Source organism: Hyperoodon ampullatus, assembly GCF_949752795.1.
Source record: "Hyperoodon ampullatus genome assembly, chromosome: 5".
NCBI lineage: Eukaryota > Metazoa > Chordata > Mammalia > Artiodactyla > Ziphiidae > Hyperoodon > Hyperoodon ampullatus.
In genome coordinates this window covers 104,544,620-104,552,149 of record NC_136918.1, presented here as the reverse complement: position 1 = coordinate 104,552,149, position 7,530 = coordinate 104,544,620, and the positions used below count along the sequence as shown (strand labels likewise).

At 43.7% G+C, this 7,530-nt stretch overlaps 1 pseudogene across 1 annotated transcript; it reads left to right on the top strand.

Moving 5' to 3' along the window:
* Positions 1-1,170: 1,170 nt before the first annotated feature.
* On the top strand, positions 1,171-1,864 carry LOC307053805 (dnaJ homolog subfamily C member 30, mitochondrial-like; annotated as a pseudogene). Its single transcript has one exon. The product of its transcript is annotated as a dnaJ homolog subfamily C member 30, mitochondrial-like (transcript).
* The last annotated feature ends 5,666 nt before the right edge of the window (positions 1,865-7,530 follow it).

Genomic DNA, 7,530 nt, shown 5'->3' with positions numbered 1-7,530 from the left:
CAAGTAGCATCAAGCCAAGTCAGTCAAATCAGAACTCGCAGCTATACAGACAGGAAGCTGTTTGTGGATAACAGGATGCTTCCACATATCATTTTTATCTTATATCAGGAGATGTAGGTGATTCCAGTCATCCTTGAATAAAACTGTACAGAATGAAATATTTATCACTTTGTTTCAAAACGAATTAACCTTTCAAAAATATTTAAACTCTATCAAATATAAATTTTCCCTGATGCATGTGTAAGGGAAATAAGATTTCCCAGACATGAAAGTGTGAATAAATAAATAGAGCATTCTTTAAATGTCTTATAGGATACCACCTTGACTCATTCCTACCAGAAATAAATATTTCCTGGGTCTCTAATGCCACAACTTCAAGTCCAAGAAGCACTTGAAACAACTATTCAGACTTTGTCTTTGGGGAGCTTTAAGTGTAAGACTAGAGATCTGAAACTCAAGTGACATTGTGATTATCTAGGGACTTACCTCTGAGTTATGAGAAATAAGTTCTCAACAGCAGAGTTTTGTTTTGCCAGAATAAAAGATGAAGAGTTAATACATAATATTTCCATGAGTGTTCTAGGTTGGAATGTTATTTGATTAAACTATTCAGGTTTAGAAATAAGTTTTCATAACCTCACAAGGTCTGATTGTTTATAAGGAGTTTTGTTTAGAGTCTGTAGTCACATACCAACAAAATTAATTTTTTCTTGTAGGAATATTGACTAAGTAAAATGATAGGGTTGGTTTATGTGTGGGTGAGCTTCCTCCTTTTAAGCTGCAGCTGTTACTAGTACAAAACTGCCTCTGAAACAGAAACATGGATGCCTACCCAAAACAGGGCTGCATGCTGCCACTTGTGGATGTGTCCTAGAGGGGGTTATGAAAAAGGATTCTCAAGGCCCACAATTCTTATTTTAGTAAATTCTTTCATCTGTTATATTTTGCAGTTTAAATCAGAAGATGCTGTTGCTTGTCTAAGACAAAATGATGCCTTATGTTGAAGTGGAGAAATCCACACAGTGACAAGGATACAGTAAAAGCACACAGGCTTCCATTTAATAACTGAGGGATACCACACGTAGAATCCCGAAGGTTTACAAAACTGTGTGGGTGGAATCAGGCCTTTCCCTGGATGTGGAGACCTGTTTACAGATGTACTCCAGTAGAATGGGAAATATCGCTGGGCTTGATCAAAACACCATTTGGGGGTCGCGGCTGTTACTATGGAGTGTGTGGCAGGCCCGGGGGTTTCCACCAAACTCGGGATCGGGCCTGGGCCTGGAAGCGAGGGCTTATTCCCGGAGCGACGGCCCCTACTCGCGCACGGCGCTCTACGAGCTGCTCGGCGTCCCCTCCACGGCCACGCAGGCGCAGATCAAGGCAGCTGACTACCGGCAGCGCTTCCTCTACCACCCGGACCGCAACTCGGGGAGCGCCGAGGCTGCCGAGCGCTTCACGCAGATCTCCCAGGCCTACGTGGTGCTGGGCAGTACCACCCAGCGTCGCAGGTAGGACCGCGGCCTGCTCAGCGATGAGAACCTGCGCGGCCCCGGGGTCCGGTCCTCCAAGACGCCCGCCGCCGACCCCGACTCGCCGCGCACCCAGCCGCCCGCCTCTGTGACCCAGGGCCGCGCTCTGGCCTCGTCGGGAGCCAACCGCACCACGCTCGACTTTGACGCCTCCTACCGGGCTCACGACGGCGAGCAGCTGGAGCGCGAGCGGCGCCTGAGCGCCCGGCGGGAGGCTCTTAGCCAGCAGCAGGAGGACCGGGCCAAGAAGGGCTTACGCTGGGACGAGAGCCGAGAGATGGCTTTCGTCTTGGTTCTGCGCAGTCTTCATCATCCTGAGCTTTCGTTTTTAATCGGAGAGCGGAGGGAAGGAGAGCAGCCCCCCGCCCCCAAGAATTGGCCTTTCCTGTCACCTTGAACCCGTTGCCTTCCACCGTCTACCGTTGTCTACCTCTGCTGGGATCCGAAGGAACTGCTCTCCCCTTCCCCTTCCCCACCCGGCCAGCTTAGCCATTGACCTGCACATCCCTACCGCTCTGGTCCAGAAAAGGAGGCTTTTCCATGCCCAAGAAAAAGGCCCCCAATGAGGAGTCCCGAAAGCCCGAGAGGGAGGGGTTTCCTGGAGGCCCTGGGGTGCCTGCTTCCAGATGTTGTCAATTTCTGGAACACTTGCTGTTGCTTTCCTGTGGCTTTTCCTGTGGCTTTCCTCCTAGCAACACTCGTCTGTTCCTGCCCCACGTGTGTAGCGTGGGGCACCTCTGTAACCTTGAAACGTGCAATGTTACTCATTGTGACTGCCAAAAGAAAAATTCTGGGGTTATAAGACACTTGCCTTTCTGTGAGTTCCCCAAGCCACAGGTGAGACACAGCGTAGGGTAAGGATGTGATCTGTGGGAACGTGGCCATTCTTTGGTGGTCAGACCCCCACTCTGCCTTGTGTTGGCGGTGAGTGGGAGTGGGAAAGAAAGCAAGGTCATGAGAGTAAGGAATGAGCCTTCCTGTGCCCATGCTTATGTAATGTATGACCTCGGAGAAGGTACTCTGTGGGCGTGATGACAGAGGAGCAAATCGTTGTCTCTCTTTCGGTTTGTCACACTTGGTTATCCATGTTCTAATAGGCTCAGTGATTGAAGTATGATGCCAGGGACTTCCCTGGCGGTCCAGTGGTTAAGACTCTGCGCTTCCACTGCAGGGGGCACAGGTTCCATCCCTGGTTGGAGAACTAGGATCCCACATGCTGCAGCAGTGAGAAAAATATATATATATATATATAGATAGATAGATAGATAGATAGATAGATAGATATAGATATAGATATATAGATATAGATATAGTGCCAATAGAGTCAGGTTTGTCCTGGCACCTGGTCATCCCTTGACCAGCCAGACCCATTGCTAACTGTGCAGCTCCTTCCTTCCCAGAAATAGAACAACAAACTGGGAGTGTGAGTCGCCTGAGTGTGACCCAGCCTCCTGTTTCTCTGGCAGTGCTTATTGCAGGCCCTACAAGCCAAGTCCTTGAAACATGGCTACTTGAGGCTGTGGGAATTGGGGGAGTTTGAGTAGACTGGACTTTTGAGTGACAGGAGGCACAGGATGGAAACACGCTTCCTTATTCAGAGCTGGCTGAGGGTTTTTCTGGGGTATCTTTCCCCTCTTTTCCTAATTGGTACAGTGGGTTATCACTTGGCTAGAGCTGTGGTAATCCAGTTCTCTTAACCATGAATCACTGCACGTGGGGTGTGGCTTAGCTGTGAGATGGTAGGTACTCAGTGTGCATGCACTGCTGAGTGTAAAGCTGTGGGGTAGGAAAACCTTTGCAGGAGCTCTTCTACAAGGGTAAGGACCTAAGTAGGTTCTAAACAAAGCCAGAGGTGCTTTGCAATATTATCACCCGTTCCTGCACTCAATCTTTTGTGTGCGATCCTTGGATAAATTGGGATAAACCCATAGCTAGTGCAACTTGGTCTTGGGAACGATTCTGTTTTCTCTAGCCTTGGAGGTTGGGGGCAAACTCTTAGTCATGGCTTTGCAGTAACCATATGATTCAGTAGTAGAGATTTAAGCCCACTCTGGTTCAGACATGCTGGGCTCACAGAACCTTGGTTTGGGGGGACGGGCATATGTACTTTAAAAAAGAACATTTAATGTTATTATGTTTCATATTTGGAAAACAAGAGGGAAAGTCTGTTCTTTTCAAAACACAAACTACAGGAAGTGAAGCTTAGTAAAATGTACAGAGGTTGGTGATTCTCAACCAAGGAGTGGGGCATAACAGAGTGTCCTTGGGGCAAGATTCTATCAAAGTTTCGATCAAATGGGGTTGGGGTTCTTTTGGGTTTTGCTTATAAAAGCACTAGTGGTCTGTGATATCTGGCATCTTTCTCATGGGCTCTTTGACATAGATCTCTCAAGTTTGTTTTCTCTCAGTGAAGATCACAGCCAAGCACATTCCTTTGGGCCCCAGAACATGGAAGTAGACCAAGAAGGTTTGCGGTGGTGGGGTCCAGACTCTGTGAAACTTCTGGAACATTCCATGCAACTCCAAACAGCATAGTCAATAAAATTTATTAACCATCCAAAAAAAAAAAAAAAAACCACTTGGGAAAGGCTGACCAACTTGGATGGGCTTTTAATCTTCATTTTAAAAACTATATTAGTATCACGTTTGTTTTTCCTATTTCTTCATTGGAAAGTTGATTTAATTATTACGTTGCCATTTTGCACTTCACTTGGACTGTGTACCCTTTGTGAATAAATGTGCATTTTATTAAGTTTTAACATATTACAGGATTTATGTTGAGTTTTAGAAAATGTTATAGAAAAGTTGGCCAAGTAAAACAATTATCAGGTCATCATTGCAAAGCACAAGACGGTCATGCAAATAATGTCTCATAGGTGATGGTCAATGCACTTAGCTTCAGTTCTCCCTAGACCACAAGCAGGTGTCTTCCTGTTTGAGAGGGGAGGGCATTGGACATCTGGTTCATCCCCCACAGTCCTTGGAAGGGGGCTCATGAAAATTACTTGGAAAGGCTGTGTGATTGGATCCCCATGCTGGTTCAGGGTATGTTTTTCTTTTGGTTGATTTTGGAGTTTTTTGTTGTTGTTGTTTTTTCATATGAAATATTGAAAAGAAATGGTTAGAAATGTCCATCAATTTATAATGTACACCATTCTAAAACAATTCATTCAGTACACGTACTTGTCTTTTTTTTTTTTTTTTTTTTGTGGTACCCGGGCCTCTCACTGTTGTGGCCTCTCCCATCGTGGGGCACAGGCTCCGGATGCACAGGCTCAGTGGCCATGGCTCACAGGCCCAGCCGCTCAGTGGAATGTGGGATCCTCCCGGACCGGGACACGAACCCGTGTTTCCTGCATTGGCAGGCGGACTCTCAACCACTGCGCCACCAGGGAAGCCCACATACTTGTCTTATTCCAGACTTATAAGAGTGTTTTTAAGGACTTCCACAGAAGAGGATTCCAGTTTTCATAAGCAATTTATTTTACTATTCATCTTCATGAAGCTCATGATACTATCTGACATACAGTATTTAAGACAAAAATTATTTCCACACCCTTGAGATGTAACCTGGGTGATAATGAGGAATTATTTATATATACTCCTATAAAAATGGATGAATTTTAAAATGATTTTTAAGAACTCATTTAGCTTTCAGCTACCCAAGTTAAATAACCCTAGTCACTTTAGGATCCTCAGTTTAAAAATAATTAATTTTAATTAAAAGTCTAATAATGAATACACTTTTTTGTAATACAAAATTAAAAACATTACATATAAGGTTAATATCTGCTTTGTTCATCAACCCCAGTCTCCCAGAGGTAGCCTTTCTCAGGATTCATGTATATCTACATAGCCCTAGAAGGTATATATGTATGTGTGTATATATATATGTATGTGTTTTATATATATATATATATATATATATATATATAAATCTCATACATATAGATATATGAGATTTTTGTCAGTTGTTGAGTATAACTACTCAAGTATTCATTCCAGAATGGGAAATAATCCCAGAATGGGTTCAGGGATCTGCTGGGCCCACTGTGACATGGGCCTCAGTCCAAACTCCATTGATCACTTGACCTCCACAAACAAACCCCTACTCTGACTGGTGGACCACAGTGATGTTGTGGGTCTGTAAAATTAGTATCAAGTCAGAGCTGATGCATAGTAATCCTTGAAAAGTTTGATGGTTTTCCCTTCCCCAATGCGCAGTCATCCTGGTAAAAGGCCATAGGTCCTTTCAGGAAGGCTGGAGAAAGATTAGAAGTATAAGTTTTTGTCATTGTAACAGCGTACTTCCTCAAGGAGACCCAGCCCTGCTTCATTCAAGGGGTTCTGAATCTGTGGCTATTCACTTATAGCAACTATCTAATTTTCTTAATCTAAAATATGAAGATTTATCCTATTATTTTTTAAAGATTTATTTATTTATTTATTTATTTTTATCCTTATTTATTTTTGGCTGCATCAGGTCTTAGTTGCAGCAGGTGGGATCTTCGTTGAGGCATGTGGGATCTTTCCTTGTGGCATGCAGTCTTCTCTCTAGATGTGGTATGTGGGTTTTTCTCTCTCTAGTTGTGGCACCTAGGCTCCAGAGTGTGTGGGCTCTGTAGTTTGCAGCACGCAGACTCTCTAGTTGAGGCTTGTGAGCTCAGTAGTTGTGTTCTGAGGGCTTAGTTGTGAGACACAACTAAGGGCAGATTCTTTACCACTGGACCACCAGGGAAGTCCCTATCCTATTATTTTTTAACTGTTCTGTAGTATTAAATAGCCATTCCCCTTGTAAAAAACATTTTTATTATTCCCAAGGTTTTTAATGCTCTTATAGTGTACAATAATGCACATTTCCTCTTGAACATATGCAAGTGTTCCTCTAGGTTAAAGCCTAGGAAATAAAATATTGGAACATAGGAAAAATATGTGTATATATATATATATATATATATATATATATATATATATTTCCAATATTGCATCCAAATTGCATCACCACCAGCACTCTAGAAAACCATTTTCTTACCATTCTTGGCAATGTGATGTTCGCTGTTCATGGAAGAACTAGTCCTCCCAAATTCACAAGTATACACCTTCATGTTTGAGAAAGGAGGGTCATTTGGTGTACATTCGGTTCACCACCCTCTCTGTCCTTAGAAAGGGGCTCAAGAAGATTCCTTGGAATGACTGTGTGTTAGGCATTCCCAAAGCATCCTCAGGTTTGGTGATTCACTAGAAGGCCTCAGGGCATTTTAAAAAGTTGTCACACTCATAATTATGATTTATGACAGTGAAAGGATACAGATTAAAATCAGCTAATGGGTAAGTTGCATGAGGTGATCAAGGCAGGAGAATCAAGCCAGAAGCTTTCAGGTGTCCGTTCCCAGTGGAGTCACATGGACATGCTTAATTCTCCCAGCAATGATCTGCGACAACACACACAAAGTGTTGCCAACCATGGAAGCTCAGTAGAGTCTTGGTGTTTAGGTTTTGTCCTAAGAGTCAGTCATGTATACATGCTGTGTCTACATGGGCTGACCTTAGCTACTCAGCTGCCAGTCACAGAGACAAAAGCATGCATTCACCATAAATCACATTGCTATCATAAATTATCTAAATGTAATTGTACCTAGAATCTCAATGCCTCTAGGCATAAAAAAACACTCATCAGGTAGACTGTTCCAAGGACTCAACACTCACCTCCCAGGAGCCAGCCAACAGCCAGTCCTGAAGACACTCTTTCTTGGGAATGTGCAGATTTGAGCAACACAAATCTGCTGAGTTAACCCTTTCCTGCACAGACTGACATCTACTTCCAAAAGTGGACATCACAGTAGTTATCTTACTTGCTGGCCTGCCCTTATTTACATCACTAGAGCAGATAAAGTCTTGAGCAGAGAGACTGGATGGTGGTATGGGCACACATCACACTCTCTAGCTCCCAATTCCTGGGTTGTATAAAAACTGAAGTCTACTTGTGCTTGTCCTACAT